Genomic DNA, 18,883 nt, shown 5'->3' on the forward strand with positions numbered 1-18,883 from the left:
GGGCTGGCTTTGAACCGCGATCCTCAAATCTCAGCCTCCTGAGTAGCTAGGATTACAGGCATGAGCCACCAGCGCCCGGCAGATTATATATTCTTAGATATTTGTACTGGCAGAATTGTAAGGTTTGTGGGCAAGTACAGCTGGGGAGGTGGTACACAATGCTATTTTGGGGGTACATACTATTAATCTAAGAACAGAAGTTTTTGACAGATAATTTTTTTTTGGGGTCCGGTCATGGGACCTGAACTCTGAGCCTGGGCGCTGTCCCTCAGCGCTTCAGCTCAAGGCCACAGCGCCACTTCCGGCTTTTTTCTTTTTGCTTATGTGGTGCTGGGGAATCGAACCCAGGGCTTCAGGCATGCAAGGCAAGCACTCTACCACTGAGCTACCTTCCCAGCCTCCAGGTAATTTTTAGATCTTAGAATGTCAACATTTTTTAACATTTTAACCTTTTTTATTATTATTATCTTTAAGTAGTTGTACAAATAAGTTCCCATTCTACAAAGCAGTATATGAACACAAGCTGTCTGACAACATTGTCACCCATCGCTCCTAACCCATCTCTCATTTTTTTAAAAAAAAATTGAGATTAGGTGATTTAATTTCACACATTTCAAAGTATTGTGGAATAGTGACACTTAGTTAAAGTCACAAAACACATTTAACCTTCATAAGGCAAATTGTCATTATCATGGTCTATACAGTTTGGGAATTCTATGAGCTTTGACAATACAATTATTTCTTCCACATCGGGTGATGTTTACATTTCTTTCCTTCTGCTTAGTGTAGGCTGCTCCCTCTGTCCCTCTCATTCCTCCCTTCCCATCGCTGTCTTTGGGTTGCTTAGGTCTTTTTCTTCTATGTACAGTGCAGCGGATGGGCCCCTTTGTTGTATGTTGTTCCATTTCCCACTTATTCTGTGTCCTCCTCCTGGCTTCTCTCTGATGTGTGCATATATCTACCATATACATGGTCAAGAACATGGAGTCATTTAGTAATGATACAACAAAATGAGTGTCTGTCCTTTGTTTCTTGAGTCTTGTTTACTTTGGCATATCTTCTTGCATTTTGGCTTTAGCATCCACATATCATGGAGACCATGTGCAATTTGTCTTTTTGTTCTTGGCTTATCTCGCTCAAAATAATTTGTTCTAGTTCCATGTCCCTGAAAATGCCATTATTTTGTCTTTTCTAATGGCTGTGTAGTATTCCATTGTATATAGGTACCACAATTTTTGGATCCACTCATCAGTAGTGAGGCATCTGGGTTGTCAACATTTTCTAAGTAATTTCTTCAGTATAGTAAGAACCTTAAAAAATGTCTTTTACAATAATAGCCTGGCAAAATGTACCGATTTTTACTAGAGAGCCATGTTCTTGTAATTAACATGAGACTTGGTAATAATTCTTACTTCTATGATTATTAAGTTGTAGGTCTTTTCACATGTCTTAATGCGTATACAGACTTCTGTTCTTTCTCAATAACATTTGAGTTGTTCCGTGCCTGGGTTGCTGGACCTGGTATTCATCTCAATTCCTGATGTAGTAGCTTACAGTCCTCTCCAATTTTTATCTCTCACTGAAAAGACAAGCAGCACACACTGAAGCAAACTTCACAACCTATCACTCCACAGACTTTGACCTTGAGGAATCCTTTTAAATTATGTTGATTCTATTTTCTAAACATTTTTTTAAAAAGCAATTTCAGTCCTTAGTTCAGGGATCCAGAACTAATTTTCCATAGCACTTTTGTCATTGTTTCCATTTATCATTCTCTGTTTTGGAAACCGTTTTGTAGTTTAGTCCATCAATTTTTGTTTTCTATGAAATTGTGTACTGTTGTTCTCCTGTTTTATTTGTCCCTTTCACACTGCTCTGACATACACTGCTGTTTATTACAAATACTAACACAGAAACAGCATGAATCTACATTGTAAGTGATGACTGTAAAATAATCAAAATCATCCTGTGCAATTAAATGACAAATACACCCAAAACAAAACATAACAACCTACAAGGAAAACAAACCAAAAAATACCCTTTATAAGCATAGGCAGGTAATACCAAATACATGGGAATGTTTCCCTCACCACATAATTTCTAATTGTTGGCTCATCTCAACTAAGACTAGGTAATCTGTGGTTTAACTTGGTTCTGACACTAACAGCCTAGAGTGGATGTAGACTCCAGTGCTCAAGGACTCAGTGCAAAAAGTGTACCCTAACTTCAGGTGCCCATTATAAGTATAGTTCCTCTGGTTACCTACAGCCTTTTTGTATATATTTTTTAATTATAAAAATACTGTTCAGAGGGGTACCTACAGCTTTTTTTCTTGTAACAGCTTCTTTGTAGATCAAGCTTTTTTTTTTTTTTGATTTCCCCCTCACATTTAAGAGTGTGTTAGTTTAGTTACCAGAACTTGATTAAAGGTCGCAACTCAGTCCCAGCCAAATGCTAGAAATACATGAGGTACAGGGCTGAGCAGGGCTGCTGTGCCCTCTGCAGGTACAATGTCCTTCTAGTACTTAGGCAGAAGCATAAACATTATTTTCTTTGTGCCAAGTTTAAATGGTTGAAGAAAATCAGGAGTGTTGCTGAACATAAAGGAAACATTAGGCTTGCACCCTTAGTAAACAGACCAGAAGGGAATTTTTGACTTTCATGTTTTTAATATTTGACCTCAAGGGGACATTTCATAATTACAACTTACACATCCTTAAAAAATTTTTTTCATGAGTGTCCCTATTTTGCCATTTGAAATAAAATTTTAGTTTAACTTCAGTTAACTTGAATTCTTTGCATCCTATGAGAAAAATAAAAAGTTAGCATTTCCAAACACTGTGATGGTTAATTTTGTTTGCTGAGAGAGAGAGACAGACAGACAGACAGACAGACAGAGAGAGAGAGAGAGAGAGAGAGAGAGAGAGAGAGAGAGATTCTGGAAATAATGTAGTGCTTTTCCTAAAATAGTCTTGGATTCCATCTTCCCAAATAAGAAGAGGATCTATGCCACCACCACTGACTGCTGAAACCGTTTATCATGCCAAGTGTTTGCAATTGTGTGTAATTTTTTTCACTTATTTTTTTTGGTGTTCTATCATTTGATTGACAGATATAATGGAGGTTCTTGGCAGCCCCTATCAAAAACAAGTGCTGCCTCGTGTTAACTACTGAAAATAGCCACCTTCTCTCCTGGCAACCTCAGAAAGAATCAGATACTCCAAAACATCACAAGAAAAATTAAAGTAAGACTATTTCAGGGACTAAAGTTCTCTCAGGAACTCTTAAAATAATGCCACATCTTTAAACCATCTTCTCTAACTCCTTTTTTATTTTTTTAAAGTTTTATTTTTTTCTGTACATTGGAACTTGTATTCAAGGTCTAGGTGCTGTCCCTTAGCTTTTTTGCTCAAGTCTGACACTCTATCACTTGGGCTATACTGCCACTTCTGGCTTTTTTTTTTCTGGTTAATTCTAGATAAGAGTCTCATGACTTTTACTGGGAACCTACTTGGGATTGGATGGAGAATATGTTGAACAAAATTATCTTTTGCCTTGATATCACATAAAGTTCACCCATGTATTCACATTCGAATTAAAAAATGATGGCAATATTTTCTAGCTCTATTGTTCTATGCATAATCAGTACACAACCAAAATTAATTGGTTGTGATTTCGTTGGTGAAATACTCTCTTTTAAACTTTTCTACTTTGACATTCAAGAGAATTATTTTCATGTGGATATTTCTTTATTATTCTTATTATATTTAATTATTTGTATAAATGGGATTTCAATTCAACAAGGCATGGATATTTTTGACATGAAGAGAGTCACTTAACAGTATTGGATGCTACTGTTCTCTTTCCATTTAGAAAAGACAGAACTATTTTACACGTGGTTCTACAACCTAGGGCCTAACCATTATTGACTGTGCTTTCCAGTTTTTCTTTACAGAATTCTTTGCAGTCTTTACCCAGATGTCATTCATAAAGTAATTTAACTAGGTTTGGTGGCATCTGCTTTAATCCTAGGTATATCCGAGATAGAGATTGGGAAGATCAATGTTCAAGCCTCGCTTGGACACCAAGTTAGTGAGACTCTCAAACTTAAGCTAGGTGTGGTGGTATGTTCCTGTAATTTCAGCTGTGTGGGAGGTATATGTAGGTACATTGCTTTCTAAGGCTAGCCCAGACACAAAAAACATAATACCTTATCAGAAAAATTACTAAAGCATAATAGGGCTAGGGTGTGAGTACCTGCCTAACAAGTCTGTGTGTTTGCGGGGAGGGGCTGAATTCAACTCCGAGTAAAAATCTGAGAGAAAAAGTGGCTTTCAGTTCATCTTTATTAAGAAGATACCCAGAAATGGCATTCCTCCACACTATGAAATTTCAGAATTATATCCATGTGTCTTAAACGATGAATACCATCTAACAAAGCAGATGTTTCCTAGTATTGTTTCATACAATGTTAATTTAAAAATGTCTTTTGTTGATTTAAAAATATATATACTGTTGATTTATATGAATTAGAGCAATCTAAATTAAATGCATTTCTTTACATTTCGATATTGGAGACTAACTATGAATTGATCTAACAAGAGTTTCAAAATGAATGTGGTGTCACAGCATTTCTGACAGCAATGAACTTTGCTTTGTTTCGCTGTTCCACGTTGACCTTCAGGCTGACATCCAGTGACCTTGCCATTTTGTTCCATGATCCAACTTACCTTTCAAGAACAGTCCAACCATTCTTTTCTCTAGGTTCAGTGTCTTTCCTCCATTCACGCTAGACTGAGTAGATAAACCTTCTCCTTGTTTTCATTCTGTTAATATTTATTTCAATTCAGTTTCCATAGTTATTTGCTTCTAAGTTTATACTTTCTTATTTAGCCTGTGGGCTTTTTGCTGCTTCAGAACCTTTCTGTGTTCCTGTTCATAATCTATATCGTAGGCCCTGGCCTACAGATGGGTCTGAGAACTTACCCATTGGATGAGTGTATGTGAAGAGCCAGAGTTCTCCAGGCAATACTGGTAAAACCTAAAAGGAGGAATATACAATTCAGAAGTGACCAATTCTTCCAATTGTGTTGTTAGTAACCAGTGTTACAGACTATGGGACTATAAAAGAGTTGTTGGAACAAGAGCCTGTGACATAGGCCAGAGAATTGACCTAATCATCAACTAAGATCAGTTAAGACAGAATCCACACAGTGCTTGTAAAGAATGTGGAAAGAGTGTGCAGCTGCACGCATGCTGAAATTTAATTGAAAATAACTTGCTGAATAGGCTTGTAATAATTGCGAAAATAGACATGGAGAGTGTTGGGAAATTCATTGTGATGCCATAAATTATTGAGAGGTTATTGCTGCTTGCATATGTTGAAAATAGATTTAAGTTGTCAATTTTTAAAAGCTCTTGGATAATTGAGACTAATCTAATTTACTTAAAATTATCTAAAATATTAATAAATGTGATTACATATTTTATTTAGACATTGATCACTTCCATTGACTATGGTGTGTTCTTCTGCATGTACAATCGTTAAGGCCTACTGCAGTATAATTATTCACATTATATAAATGAGGAAATGGAGTGTTAGAAAGTTTGGTTCACTTGTCTTTGATCACAGAACTATTAAATACCAAATCTGGCATTAAAGACATCCTATTTAAAAGTGTGTGCTTGCATTACACTGTCCTAGGATTCAGAGTCTCTAAAATGCATGTAAGTTTGCTGTGTGGTTTTAAAATGACAAGCATCATCATAAACGAATTTAGTTTTTCTTCTAGTCATTCATTTATTTGCTCACTAAACGTCGATTGACCTTCTTTATCCTGTGCTAGATATTCACAGGTGGTACATCCACTTCCCTGGTGGAATTTAGAGTGACAGAGACATTTAAAGTATGAATAACATGTAATCATGTTTGTTAAGAGCCTTGAAGAAACCGATAGTGCCCTTTGTTAGGAAGATTGCAGAACAGGTTTTTAGTGCTTTCTTTTAGTAATTTCTTCCCTGTAAGTAAGTGTAACTAGATTTGCAATATAGCTTACTGTAACCCGAGGGTGTTTAAAAATAGCAGTAGGTAAGTGGTACCACACCAGTGTAATCAAGCCGGACAGTTTGCAAACACTGGTTTTCCAGTGCAGTTTCCCACACACAGAAAATTTTGGTGAACTTTGTAGTTTTGAAAAAGAAAGATAATGATGCCACACAATATCAGGTTTTGAAACTTTACCAAATGCTACAGCTGTTTGGAAGAATGACTTTGGAAACATGAGAATGACCTGTATCAGTACACACACACACACACACACACACACACACACACACATATGAAAGCACATCTCTCCAAGAGAGGATTACCATGCTGAACTGTAGAAACAATAGCTCCTCTTCAGCACCTCTAAACGTGGGATGGGGTTTTGAACTAGAAACCCAGGTGGAGTATTTGCTATGTTTGGATATTTGGCATTAGATATTGTATCAAACCATCTTTAAAAAAGCTAATTTATTCCATTTAGGATTTGACATGGGGGTACCCAGAATAAAGTAAGCAAAAAGAAAAAGTGCCAACAAAACAAAGCAATGTGAAATGTGTTAATGACCACTTACGCCATGGCTTTATTGGAATCCAGAGGTTAGAAAAAGTTAAATTTCAGCTTCAGAAATTACCTTACTATTGTATTGTAATTATCACAAATAACTAGCATTTAAGGGATTTGTAGGAAAAAAAACACATCAATGACCTTTTCACATGATGTTGATTTTCTCTCAAATCAGTATGTGTTGTTGATAGCCCCCTCCACTTCCAAAATCTCTTCATTGACAGAATCCTGACCATTTTCTGAGAGTTGGAGACACTTTTGTAATCTTGTGCAAATATGAACTGTTTAAGACTATTTCTGAGCTGTTGGTGAATGGTTGAAGTGCTTTTCATGTAGTAAGTGCAATGGTATATAAAAAATAGATGTTAAACAAGAAATCCTGGGATATAATTGAAACCACCCATTTTCACTTATCCCCTATAGATATTATGTCTTTCCTATTATTGCCTGTTCTGAAAGCACCCTTTCCTATTAGTTGTTCATTATTCTCTCACTCAAGCCTTTTGTGTGTGATTTTTCTCACAGAGGAGGTGATGGTGATGGTGTGTAAGTAGGAACTTGCTTACCTGAAAAGTGAGGAAGATTCCTTCATAGACATGACACCTGTTAAGGGACAAAAACACAAATAGTTGAAATAACATGAAATGTACTGGAAGCTGAAGTTAGTTCAGTGTTATTGGAGGTTTTGTGCAGAGGAAGCAAGTGGCATTTGAGAGGAATGGGGAAGTAGAATGGTGCAAAGTCAGATGACAGAACCATCAAAATTTAGGAAGAAATGATCCATCATGGAGAGCTTGTTTAGTGATTAGGACACCACTCACCTCAGCTATAGAAACAAGAAAGCAAGCCCCAAGCCGGGTGCTGGTGACTCAGGCCTGTAATCCTACTTATTAAGGAGGCTGAGATCTGAGGATCATGGTTCAAAGCCAGCCTGGGCAGGAAAGTCTGTGAGTCTCTTATCTCCAATAAGCCACCAGAAAGCCAGAAGTGACATTGTGGCTCAAGTGGTAAAGCACTTGCCTTGAGCTGAAGAGCTTAGGGACAGTGCCCGGGCCCACAGTTCAAGTACCATGACCGACAAAAGAAAGAAAGCCCCAATGGAAAATCAGAAATGTGCACTAAAGTAACGAAGACCTTATCAGACTTACCAGACTTATCTTCTGTGTCTTATCTGATATCTTTTATTTACTCTGGAAATCAGATGTCTGATCCCCAAGAGCAGATGACTGAGGTTGTTTAGGGAGCATGAGGACAAGGAAAGATGTTCAAATGATATTGAAGTAGAAAAGAGGATTCAACATACATGAAAATCTAACCAGACTTTCCTTGAGGCCCTGCCTAAAAAGTATTAGTCTGCACACGCAACCATTTTTCCCCCCAGATCTATTCAATAGTAAACTGTCAGAGCCCATTCCAAGCTTGGCATTCTAAAGCTTCTTATTCCATGATGACATAGGTACAAATAATTTGGGAATGCTGACACTTGTTTACAGATGATTTTCATACAATAACAACCTTTAAGATTAGATTATGCTTAGCACATTATGTATGTTGCCACATATAGGTTTTCTTTTCTTTGAAGTATAAATATTATTTATTTCTTATTCTCAGTATTGAGAACAGAACTCAGGCCCTCTTCCTAGGCAAGTATTCTACCACTTGATCAAGCCCATAAATACTATTTATATAGTTTAAAAACAAGTTTAGAGCAGGAACAATGGCTCAAGCCTATAATCCTAACTACTCAGGAGGCTGAGATCTGAAGATCGTGGTTTGAAGATAGCCCAGGCAGGAAAGTCCATGAGACTGGAAGTGACACTCTGGCTCAAGGTGTAGAGCACTTGCCTTGAGCAAAAGAAGCCCAGGCCCAGATTTCAAGCTCCAGGACATGGTAAAAAAAAAAAAAGAAAAAACAAAAACCAAATTTACAACATGCTTAAGCAATTGCCCAACAACATTTGTTTACTTTTCTTCTTTTAAAAAATGGTAGTACTAAAAAAAATTAAAAAGGAAGTGACACTATGGCTTAAGCAGTAGAGCACTCACCTTGAGCTGAAGAGCTGAGTGACAGCTCCCAAGCTCAGAGAAGCCCCACGACTGACCCCTTCCTCCCCCCCAAAAATGGTAGTACTGGTGTTTGAACTCAGGTTCTTGTGCTTGTTACACAGACACTCTTACAGCTGAGCTATGTCTCTAAACCCTGATTTTTGCTGGTTATATTTTTTATAGGAAGTCTGCTTTCTTCCTTAGTTCTGTGTCTAGGCATTCTCAGCCTGTGTTAGGCTTCCAATGTAGGTAGGTTAACAGGAACATACCACCATTTGCAGCTCTTCATTGAGAAGGGGGTCTCTTGAACTTTCTGCTTGAGCTGGTCTTCTCAATTTCAGCCTTCCAAGCGGTTAGGATTACAAGCTTGGAGTAACCAGTGCCTGGCCTCAAGATAGTCCTGATTATGAGTAACATAAAAGCAATTTAAGTGATCAACACTGAAATTGAGAAGAAAAGAAAGTGTAATGTAAAAAAATTATTTCTTTGTATGAGGACACGAAAGTAAAAATATGTACAAAATCCAGAGTGGAAATGAAATGTATTAGAAGGATCCACTGCTCCCAAGACACTGAGACAGTAGTCAGACACTATAAAAGCATTATAAATTACTGTCAAATCACTATGAATACTAATAAGTCTTTTTGGTAAGCAGTCTTTTCAGAGTTTACTTTTCCTTTAAATGAGCTAAGATTTTGAGGGCTGAAGCAATTTGATTCTGTAATTGACAGATAATAGCATCTTCCCTGGAGCTTTAACTGCCTTGAGTGAAGGACTATGGGAAAAGTCAGTTGGATCGCTCTCACACTGCCACTGGCTGTTTCCATGGACATCTTAAGGAAGCAATATGCAACCATAGCTGTTTGCTGCTTATGCTTAATTCTGGCTCCAGAAAGAAGACACTAACCTGGCTATGTCTGTTGGAAACAGCTTGCATTATTATGATGATTTAGCATCATAAGCCTTGGTGAATTCTAGATGACTTTGCAACTATTCTCAGGCCAAAGCTTGGGAACTTTCTCTGGTACTCCGCTGAAGTTCTATGTTAGATACAAAGGTAGCTCTTCATTTGCATGAATGACTATGCCATAACTGGAGCAAACTCAATTCTTCATTTTCATGAAGGTCTGCTCTGATGGTACGAAAACGCTTGCCACACCCATTATCTGGCTATAAAGGTAAAGTGCTCAGCTAACTTTTCAAGTCAGCCTAGAGATGGCAACTGTCTAGGTGGAGGTGGGGGGCGAGGAAGTCAGTAGTGAAATGGCAGCTTAAGTTTCAAGAGAGCTTTCAGGGCAGGAAATACCAGGAGCAGATTAGAAAAAGACAAGAAGGACTGTGAAGAACTGAAGTTGCTAGAGTGCAGTCTCTGGTCACTGGACTCTAAGGTCTCAGTCCTTTAAGCTTGAATGAGACCTGTAACATTAGCTGCTATCATTGGCTGAGGATATGAGCTTCAGCCTGAGATATAGACTTCAGTGTTCGGCCCAAGAGCCAAACACTTGTCATTGTGGGGGGCTAAGCGTCCTAGTACCCAAGGTGAGAGCAAGCAGGACAATAAAGTTCCATACTGTCTAGAGCCTTAAGTCTGTTTTTTCTAAAGCCCAGATCAAAAAAGGCCCTAGCTGTCAGGGCTTGGAGCTTTAAACTTCTAGGTTTCTAGTCCAGCCCTTATCCCTTGGTTACTCAAAGACTCATAAATACCAGTACTGAAAAGCTTTTCCTCACTTACCTGTGATTCTTATCCAGGTACAGCAAAAGGGCAATCAACTGATTTTTTTGAGAGAGAATAGCACAATTGTGTGAGTAAGAGGTTGGAAAAGAATGATTGATTAGAGGAAACAGTTAATTTAGCTGACTGCTAAATAACTTTCCTTATTTTTCAAAGACTAATTATCCCCCAATGTGTCTATTAGATAACTACAAATAGAATAAGCAATGCTATCTGAGAGACTGTGACCAAAAACAGTCATTAGATAATCCTTAGTTGTCTCAGCAGCAGGTGTGCTTTAATATCCTTGCTGATTTACATGGAGTTTGCACTCCATGTAAATCCAGTGATGGATTGCAGCTTGGGTTCAGGGTCCATTTCACTTCCCCTCGTTGGATATGTCTGAGGCCTGTTCTCAAGAGAACCACATAATGTTTGTACAGCTCAGTTATATGAAAGTAATGCTAAAGGATCTGGTATACAGTTTAGTGAATCAAAGATGAACATAGGTGATGATGGATAATAGATGCTTCCGTTTGTATTTCTCTCTTCACCTGTCCCATAAACCCTCTCACAGCTACCCACACCCCTTGTATTATAAGATGACTAACCTAGCATGGTGACATTTCAAGATGAGCTTATTAACATAGGCTCTAGCAAGGTATTTTGGCTTTGGAGCTCTTATAGTTAATATTCAATACAACACTCAACAGACTGTATTTGTTTTCAATAACTATGGACTTTCTTTCATCTTTGACTTCTTCAATAACAAAAAGAAAGACAGGCCATTTAAGTCTCCATTTCCAAAGATGTATTTACAATAGTTCATCGAATATCTTTGCTAAAGTTTTAAGATCAAAACAATTTTTGGCACTAATGATTTCTCACTTTATTTTCATTCTAAGGTGGTGGAAGTATTGGATTTGTTTAGGGATGTTTCCATTGTATTACGTATTAAGGAAAACCATAGAATTTTTTGAAGTTGGTGAGGAAACCGGCTGTGTACTGTAGCTATAAAAGTGATCCTTGGTTACATGTAACAGGCTTTTAATTCTGCCTCCTGACTTTTGGATTTCACTTTTGGTGGTTAGATGGATAGTGGATTTGTTCTGAATGTCTTAGGACATGCTGAATCACACCTGTCATTTACAGCAAAGGGTATTTTATTGTTGGGTATTGAGTAACGCTTGCACATTCTTCATTCTTAGGTAAGTGAGTCTCTCATCAGCTGATGGAATTTCATAATTTTACCCATATCATTAATCATTGACCTTAAGTGCCCCTTTGGTACATTTGGGTACTTGCTTTCAAAACAAACATGGGATGGTGAAGAAATGAAAGGGGAATATGAAGAGAATGCTGGAAGGGATGACACTGATTAAGATGCATTGTACTCATAAACTCACATGTTGAATTAAAACCCCCTTTGTACAACAATTTGAAGATAATAAAAATTATTACAAAATAGAATAAGGTTGCATTGTAACTATCAACTGATATGTGGAACTGAAATTCATTTGTATAGCTAATTAAAATATATATTAAAAATGAAATAAGAAGATGCATTATACTCATAAACTGAAATGTTATTTTGAAATCCTTTTATATACTTAAAGATAGTAAATATATAAATACACATATTTATATATGTATGCATAATATATACATATACACTTAATGGTGTTTGAGGTATTAATTAGTATTTTATACAAGAAAGTTTTCTTAAGCTCTGATGAGCATTGAGAAGTTACAAAAATGATTGGAATATACTGCTAAATTAAATGAATAAAGCACTTCTCTTAAGAGAATAGATTTTATTTTCTTTCTTCTGAAAATTTGAGTCCAAATTTACATTACATTAACTATCTTTATTAGATTGTCTTGAGTTTCTGAATTAGATTTTTACTTTGAGAGCACTTGTGTCTAGTGATTTAAATATTCCAATAAAATTATTCTATCAGCTGACAGGTTTTTTTTTATTTTTATCATTCTGTAGAAAGTAACCAACCATGTGTACACTTGGATAATATATTTGTACTTGATTGCCCTTTAACAAACACCTTTGGAAAATGTGTTTTATTTATGTCTTGATTAAAATTGTTCTGTTCATGAGCTAGGAAAGTTCATGAGCCCTGGCTAGTGCACTGTGGTAGTAATTAACAGCATAAATTAGTTATACAACACAAAGATGTAAAATCTCATGACAACACAGTTACAAAATATATATTAAAGTAGTGGTGTTTAAATAACTGCTTACCTCTCAAACACCTACTACTAGTATTAATTCTGAATTAAAAATATACTTTTCTTGCCTGATAATTGGATAAGAGATTATTTATTAACTTAGAATTTCAGAGGCTTAAATATTCCTCACATATTTTTGTTTTTTTCTTTCCCTTTTTAATTTATGTTACTCTTTAGTACATTTTAAGTTTATAGAATTTTTTAAAAAGATGACTTAATCTTTGCTTTCACTATTGGTCTTGTAAGTAATGGAATTATAAAACATTTTCTAAGTAATTTGAAGTCTTAGTAGACTTATTAGACATGGGTGTTTCATAAGGTCAAATATATCAACAGTTGTACAAGGTGAAATTATTTGGAAGGTCATGACAAAGCAAATAGCAAATATTTTATTTCTACTACCTCCCTTAAAAATCTGTATTTCAAAGCCACATTCATTTAACTTTCAGATTACTCTTTATATTTTGGTATGCCAGCTTTGAAACATGTCTTTTAAGCTCTGTTACTGTTTCTGTTTTAAAAAATAAAAACAATTGCACAACTTAAAGCAAAGAAGAAAAGTTTAAGGAGTTATTTACTGTAAATTAAAACTGATATTGTAATGTTATGGAGAAAAACTTAGAGAATTTTTATACCTACATTGGGAAAATAAACTTAGTTGAAAGAAAGAAAAATATAAAGAAAACTTCTTTATCTTATTCTCAATTATTTCCTCACAATATTAGTAATATGATTTTACTGAGAATTAAAATAAGAGAGATTGCTTTTAATGCATAAGATAGAAAAACAATTATACAGACAGAAATGGATTATAGCAAAGAATAACCATAAGTCACCTAATCCATAAATGAAGTAAATTCACAATTATGTATTTCAGTGGTGGTTACTGAAGATAAGTAACAGTATAACTAAATATGTTTAAGTATCTTTAAGTATGTTTGCTTTACCCTCTACCACATATTTTATGAAATATCTTTTAATACTGATTCTGAATTGAAGTGAATTTAATTCTTGCTAGAAGGATGTTCTTTGCATGTAGAATTGATGAGGTTTTTAAATGTGTTCTACTAAATATAGACAATTACATATACATAGTCTACTCGGTGTGGTTTTGGAATATATACAGTTAGGAAGTTATCAATCTATCTGAAATTCATTCCATCGTAGACTATGTCAGGTGACTCTGCTCAAATCATTTCACCATATGAATGCTACACAAATAACTGATTTTGCTTCCTGTTTTTGCCTCTTTGTCCTTCCCATTTGAAATCTTTGCATTACACTCTGCCACCTTAACAAACTGCTTTTCAGTACTGTTTGAAAGATAATTATATTTATTTAGTAATGAAAGAAGGCTATCATTAAGATTTTCATATTTAAGATTTTTCTTTTTCAAGCAGAGGTGCTGCAGGAATCTAATAATTATTCATTATATAAACTAGTATTTTTCACTGCCTTAAGTAATGGTTATTACCATTAATGATTATTATTGATAATACCATCATTTTGTTGCCAAATGTTGTAATGTGTATTTTAAAAACATTTATTGACTTACATAATAGTCACTGTTTGGGTTAGATCTTTTTTTTTTCCAACCAGATAAGTGAATAAGACTGAGAAGTCAGAAGTTCATATTACCAAATTCATATTGCCAAATAATAAATTTTAATTTAACATCTTCTCATGATGTTTTTGAAATATGTTCATTTCTTAAAATATCTTACTAAAATGGTGATTTAGCTTTTAATTAATAAATCAAATAGAAGTATAATTTTAGGTAGTTATTCATTAGCATATTTATAAGGATGAAAATCACATTCTCTCTCTCTCCTTCTCTCTCTCTCTCTCTCTCTCTCTCTACCTTTCATATACATAGTCCTAAAAAGAATAGAGGGAAATGTCATTAAGAAGCAAATAATTACTTTAAAACCCCCAAAGATGTTAGACTGAAATCTTTGATGTTGCTGAATCCTTCCATCTTTTCAGAAATTAGACATGTTACAGAAAATAGGCACTGATGATATAAATTACCATAGGTAGATGATATGCCTATGTATGAAGGGGCCTTTGAGTCCAAACTTAGCATTTGACAGAAGACAAACAGCAATTTCAGTCCATGCAAATAGAAAGCTCCATTCTAGGAATTTTTTAGATATGGAATTGAAAATCTTTTTTTAAAAAATTGTTTAGCATGTATTCACATATTTAAATGACTGCTCTATTCTTTGATATTTCCAGGAGTAAGTCTTAGGATGTGATGCTTTCCTGTGAAGCCTTAGATAAAAGGATCTGGGAACCAAAGGACTCTAGGGCATGCCGTGCCAATAGAGCTTCTTGGTGAGTACCCTGCATGTGTGATGATATTTTCCAGGTTGTGCTGCCATTGGTAAGTCTTACATGTGATTGAATCTTTATTTGCTTCTTTTGTTTAATTCTGTCCCATACTAAAGGTAGGAAAATTGTGCTAGTTTCTAATACGTTAGGTGGCTCTATTCGGATACAGGGTTTACTGGATGGTTTCTGCTTCTTACTTGCTATGAGAACAGACTACATATCTCACCATGTATCTGGATGCAGATCTTGGCTTTCATACGTAGTGATTATAACCTGTCTAACCTCAAGTATTTTTGTCCCTAAATTTAGGGCAGTAAAAAGTATCTTCTGCATAGAGCTGTTGTGAGAATTTCTTAGAGTAGAATTGCACATCGTAGGGTACTAAATGGGCTTCACTATTATTATTAGATATATTCTTTGTTATTATTATTAAGTGGTTATACAAAGGGGTTACAGTTCCATAAGTCAGGATCTGAGTACAATGCTACTTCATCAATGTCACCCATTTCTTTGTTCTTCCCCATTTTTCTTCTCTTGTCCCTAACCTCAAGTTTACACACTTCATTTTATACATAATATACATAGAATGTACAACTTCATTTGCTCACCTTTCCTCCCTCCATTCACGGAGAGAGAGATATTCTTTAAGTACTATATTCTATAGACTTATTCTTTTTTTATTTGTTTTTAAAATTTTTATTCTCTTTTGTTTAGATGTAGACAGACACGCATACAAAGCTGTAGAGTGAATACCTTTGAGGTAGACATTTCTTCACATATCTAATGTAACTAAGTCCTTTCAATTGTATAATTTGCTATATCCCTTCATTATTTAAGCACACTTTTATATAACTCTTTCCTTGTCTGCTTGTTTGGCTACACATACATAAATAAAGCAAGTGTAGCCTATCCTGGAATCATTCATTTCATGGATTCCACTTCTCTTTCCTTTTTAGCACTGTTCTATTGTGAGTCTTTACATTTCCTTCGAAGTCACCATTCATGCCTAAAATATCTTGGTACCAGGCAAAGTATCACACACTCAAAAAGATTGGGGAAAAAAAGGCCCTGTATAGGAAATACTTTGCAAATGAGGAAATCTTCGTTTGATAGTTGCTTTCAAAGACATTGTGTTAAAAGAGGAGTATCTCTGGTGGACAAGTAGAACTTGCTGCTTCTGCTGTATCTGCAGGGGTGTGGGTCTTCTTTAGGCCTGATGGTTGCACATATTTGATCAGCTTTAGAACTTCATCACAAAATATGTGTTCTGTGCCACAATCTAAAAATAAAATCAGCCAACGTGTTTTAAATGCTTCCTAACGTCAGTAGATCAACAATGTCTATTCAAGACTTTCCTAGTAGAGTGGGGAAGAACTAGGTCTGGGAATTAGCCAGGGTGGTAAGATCTGTTTGCTTTTTTGGGCCCACTCAGAAAAGCCATGATTTCTTCTTCAGTTTTGATTGTGCGGTGTTCTTATAGAAGAGGTGGTCTGTGTCTGTCTTTTATTTTATTTTTATTTTTATTGTCAAGGTGATGATGTATAGAGTGGTTACGGTTGTATACATAAGGTAAGGAGTATGCTTCTTGTTGAACATCATTACCTGCTCCCTCATTTGACCTTCAACATGCCTTGTGTTCACTAATGAGAAGGAAAATAAACAAATCTAAACAAAACAGGTTAAAATGTAGTCACCTGAACCGAAAAAGATGTTCCCTCCTAGATTTGGATATTTAAATCGCTATCCTCAAATGTCTATTGTGTACGTAGGTAGGAAAGGGACACCAGTGACACTCGATGGCTTCTAGTTGAATGGAATTTCTGTTTCCTCTAAAATGCATCTGATGTCATTGTGGCACCTGCAGTCAACTCCTTCTTTTTCCATTTTACAGCCTGACCCTTCAACATTTCACTACTTAGGCTTCTCAGTTGCCTGGGTACTGCTAATAGTACTGGGTACTTACTCAGTACAGAAAATGAGGAAGGGCCTCTCCCAAGACACTTAGTTATGGATATGTTATGGATCTTCCAGTGGCCAGAGAACCCACACAGGGTATCAGTCATTGTTCAGTTTCTGTCCTAACTTTAATCCAGCAATAAACAAAAGAAAGGAGGGGAGAAATATTATAGTACAAGTGAAGATGCGTAAAGAAGTTAAATTATTCAAATTTCTTACAACTCTAATACTATTTCATACTTCAATCTTAACTGCAACAAATCTGGCTTGTTAACTAGATATGAATCTACCTTACACCATGGGAAAGTGTCCTCACATCCTACCATTCCTACTGTAATGGCTTTTTGTGGGCTGACTACCCACTCAATGTTGGTTAAATTAGTTAATTAAACCCAAGGGGGAAAAAATCAGATTTCATTAGCCTCTTGGACTTAGCTAGTTTATTGCTAGAAGAGATACCAGCTGAAGAATGTGGCTTGTGTATAGAGTCAAATGGGGACTGTAACGAGTTTTTCTGAAAGCTCAGTCTTTCCTATTGTAAAGGTAGAACCTTCCTTGAGAAGACCACAGTGTGGTAGTGACAAAACCAGAATTCATTTCTTCTATAGCAAGGCATTCATGGAAAAAAGAGCACAGCCATGACCCACACCTAACTCAGTAGGTTTGGATTTTCCTTACAGATGTAGCAACCAGATGTAGAGTAGGTTGATGTGTTATTTTAACCCGTGAGTCTGCTATTTAAACTGATGGAAAGCCACCAGTTAGATGGCAACACGGAGTCACAGGGAGATTAGGTCAATTGCTCAACGCAAGAAATAAGAGTGTAGGTCTGAATGCAAGCCCTCTACACTAGAACAAGTACTTGAAGAATCACCTTTTAGACTAGAGTGAAGAAAGACTGTAAACCAGGAGTTATGCTTCAGTGTACCAGAAAATAGCTAGTTTCCCAGGGGAATAAAGCCAAGGAAACTGAGGCTGGTTATTGGGTCATTGGGTCCCTGTGCAAAAGAGATTCATATCTTCAGTCTCCTGGCAAGGAATTCATCAAGAATATACTGTCTATATAAGGAACACTTCAGAAAGGAATAAAATCACTGGAGCCATGGGACTGTTTCAAGCTTAGAGCATGGTTAAGATACCTGATAATTGTCTATGCCTTAGGACTTTCTTTGTTGTTATTTCCTAACATCATCATGTGAATTTTTTATACTTAGCAATAACAACAAACTGGGTGTGGAAACTCCCTGGTGAGACTAAGATCTGAAGGTCTCTGGTTTCAGGATAACCTGGGCAAAAAAGTTCACAACTTTCTCGACCAATAGCTGGAAACAGGCCTGGTGTGCAGCTATGTGCGAGATTGAGATCTGAAAGATTTTGATTTCAAGCCAGCTTGAGCAAAACAGTCTACATGACTCCATCTCACTGGTGGAAGTGGTGGCTTGAGCAGCTTGTTTTCCCAGCTCCTGCAGGAAGTATAAAATAGGATCACAATCCAAAAGTTGGACCAGGCATAAAGCAAGACTCTTTGAAAAACAACCTATGGGGGAAAAGAGAGCTGCAAGGGCAAATTAATGATAGAGTGCTTGTCTCATCAAATGTGGGGCCTTGAATTCAGACACCTGTGCTGCCTGAAAAATAAAATAATAACTATCTATAAAACCTTAACAAGAAAAAGCTTCATTAAAACATCTTATAAATGACTGAGGAGTATAAGCCTATTTGGAAAGAAGATGCCAGTAGATTTAAAGTTTTCTTCAACTTTGTTTACTCATGTTGTAATGATTAATATCTTTGTAGTTTTAAGAACCAGGATAAGGAGCTGGGAAGGTGGCTCAGTGGTAGAGCATTTGCCTTGCATGCATGAGGCCCTGGGTTCGATTCCTCAGCACCACATAAGCAAAAAGCCGGAAGTGGCGCTGTGGCTCAAGTGGTAGAGCATTAGCCTTGAGCTGAAGAGCTGAGGGACAGCGCCCAGGCCCAG

General features: G+C 36.2%; 1 protein-coding gene across 1 annotated transcript in view; it reads left to right on the plus strand.

Moving 5' to 3' along the window:
• Positions 1-18,883, plus strand: part of Slc16a7 (solute carrier family 16 (monocarboxylate transporter), member 7) — a 145,186-nt gene that overhangs the window by 37,174 nt on the left and 89,129 nt on the right. The window contains exon 2 of the mRNA XM_013021840.1: positions 14,851-14,949. The gene's annotated coding sequence lies outside the window, so the exon portion shown is untranslated. The remainder of the gene's footprint in view (positions 1-14,850; positions 14,950-18,883) is intronic.

This window comes from Dipodomys ordii, unplaced genomic scaffold (assembly GCF_000151885.1).
Source record: "Dipodomys ordii isolate 6190 unplaced genomic scaffold, Dord_2.0 Scaffold3, whole genome shotgun sequence".
NCBI classification, from domain to species: Eukaryota; Metazoa; Chordata; class Mammalia; order Rodentia; family Heteromyidae; genus Dipodomys; species Dipodomys ordii.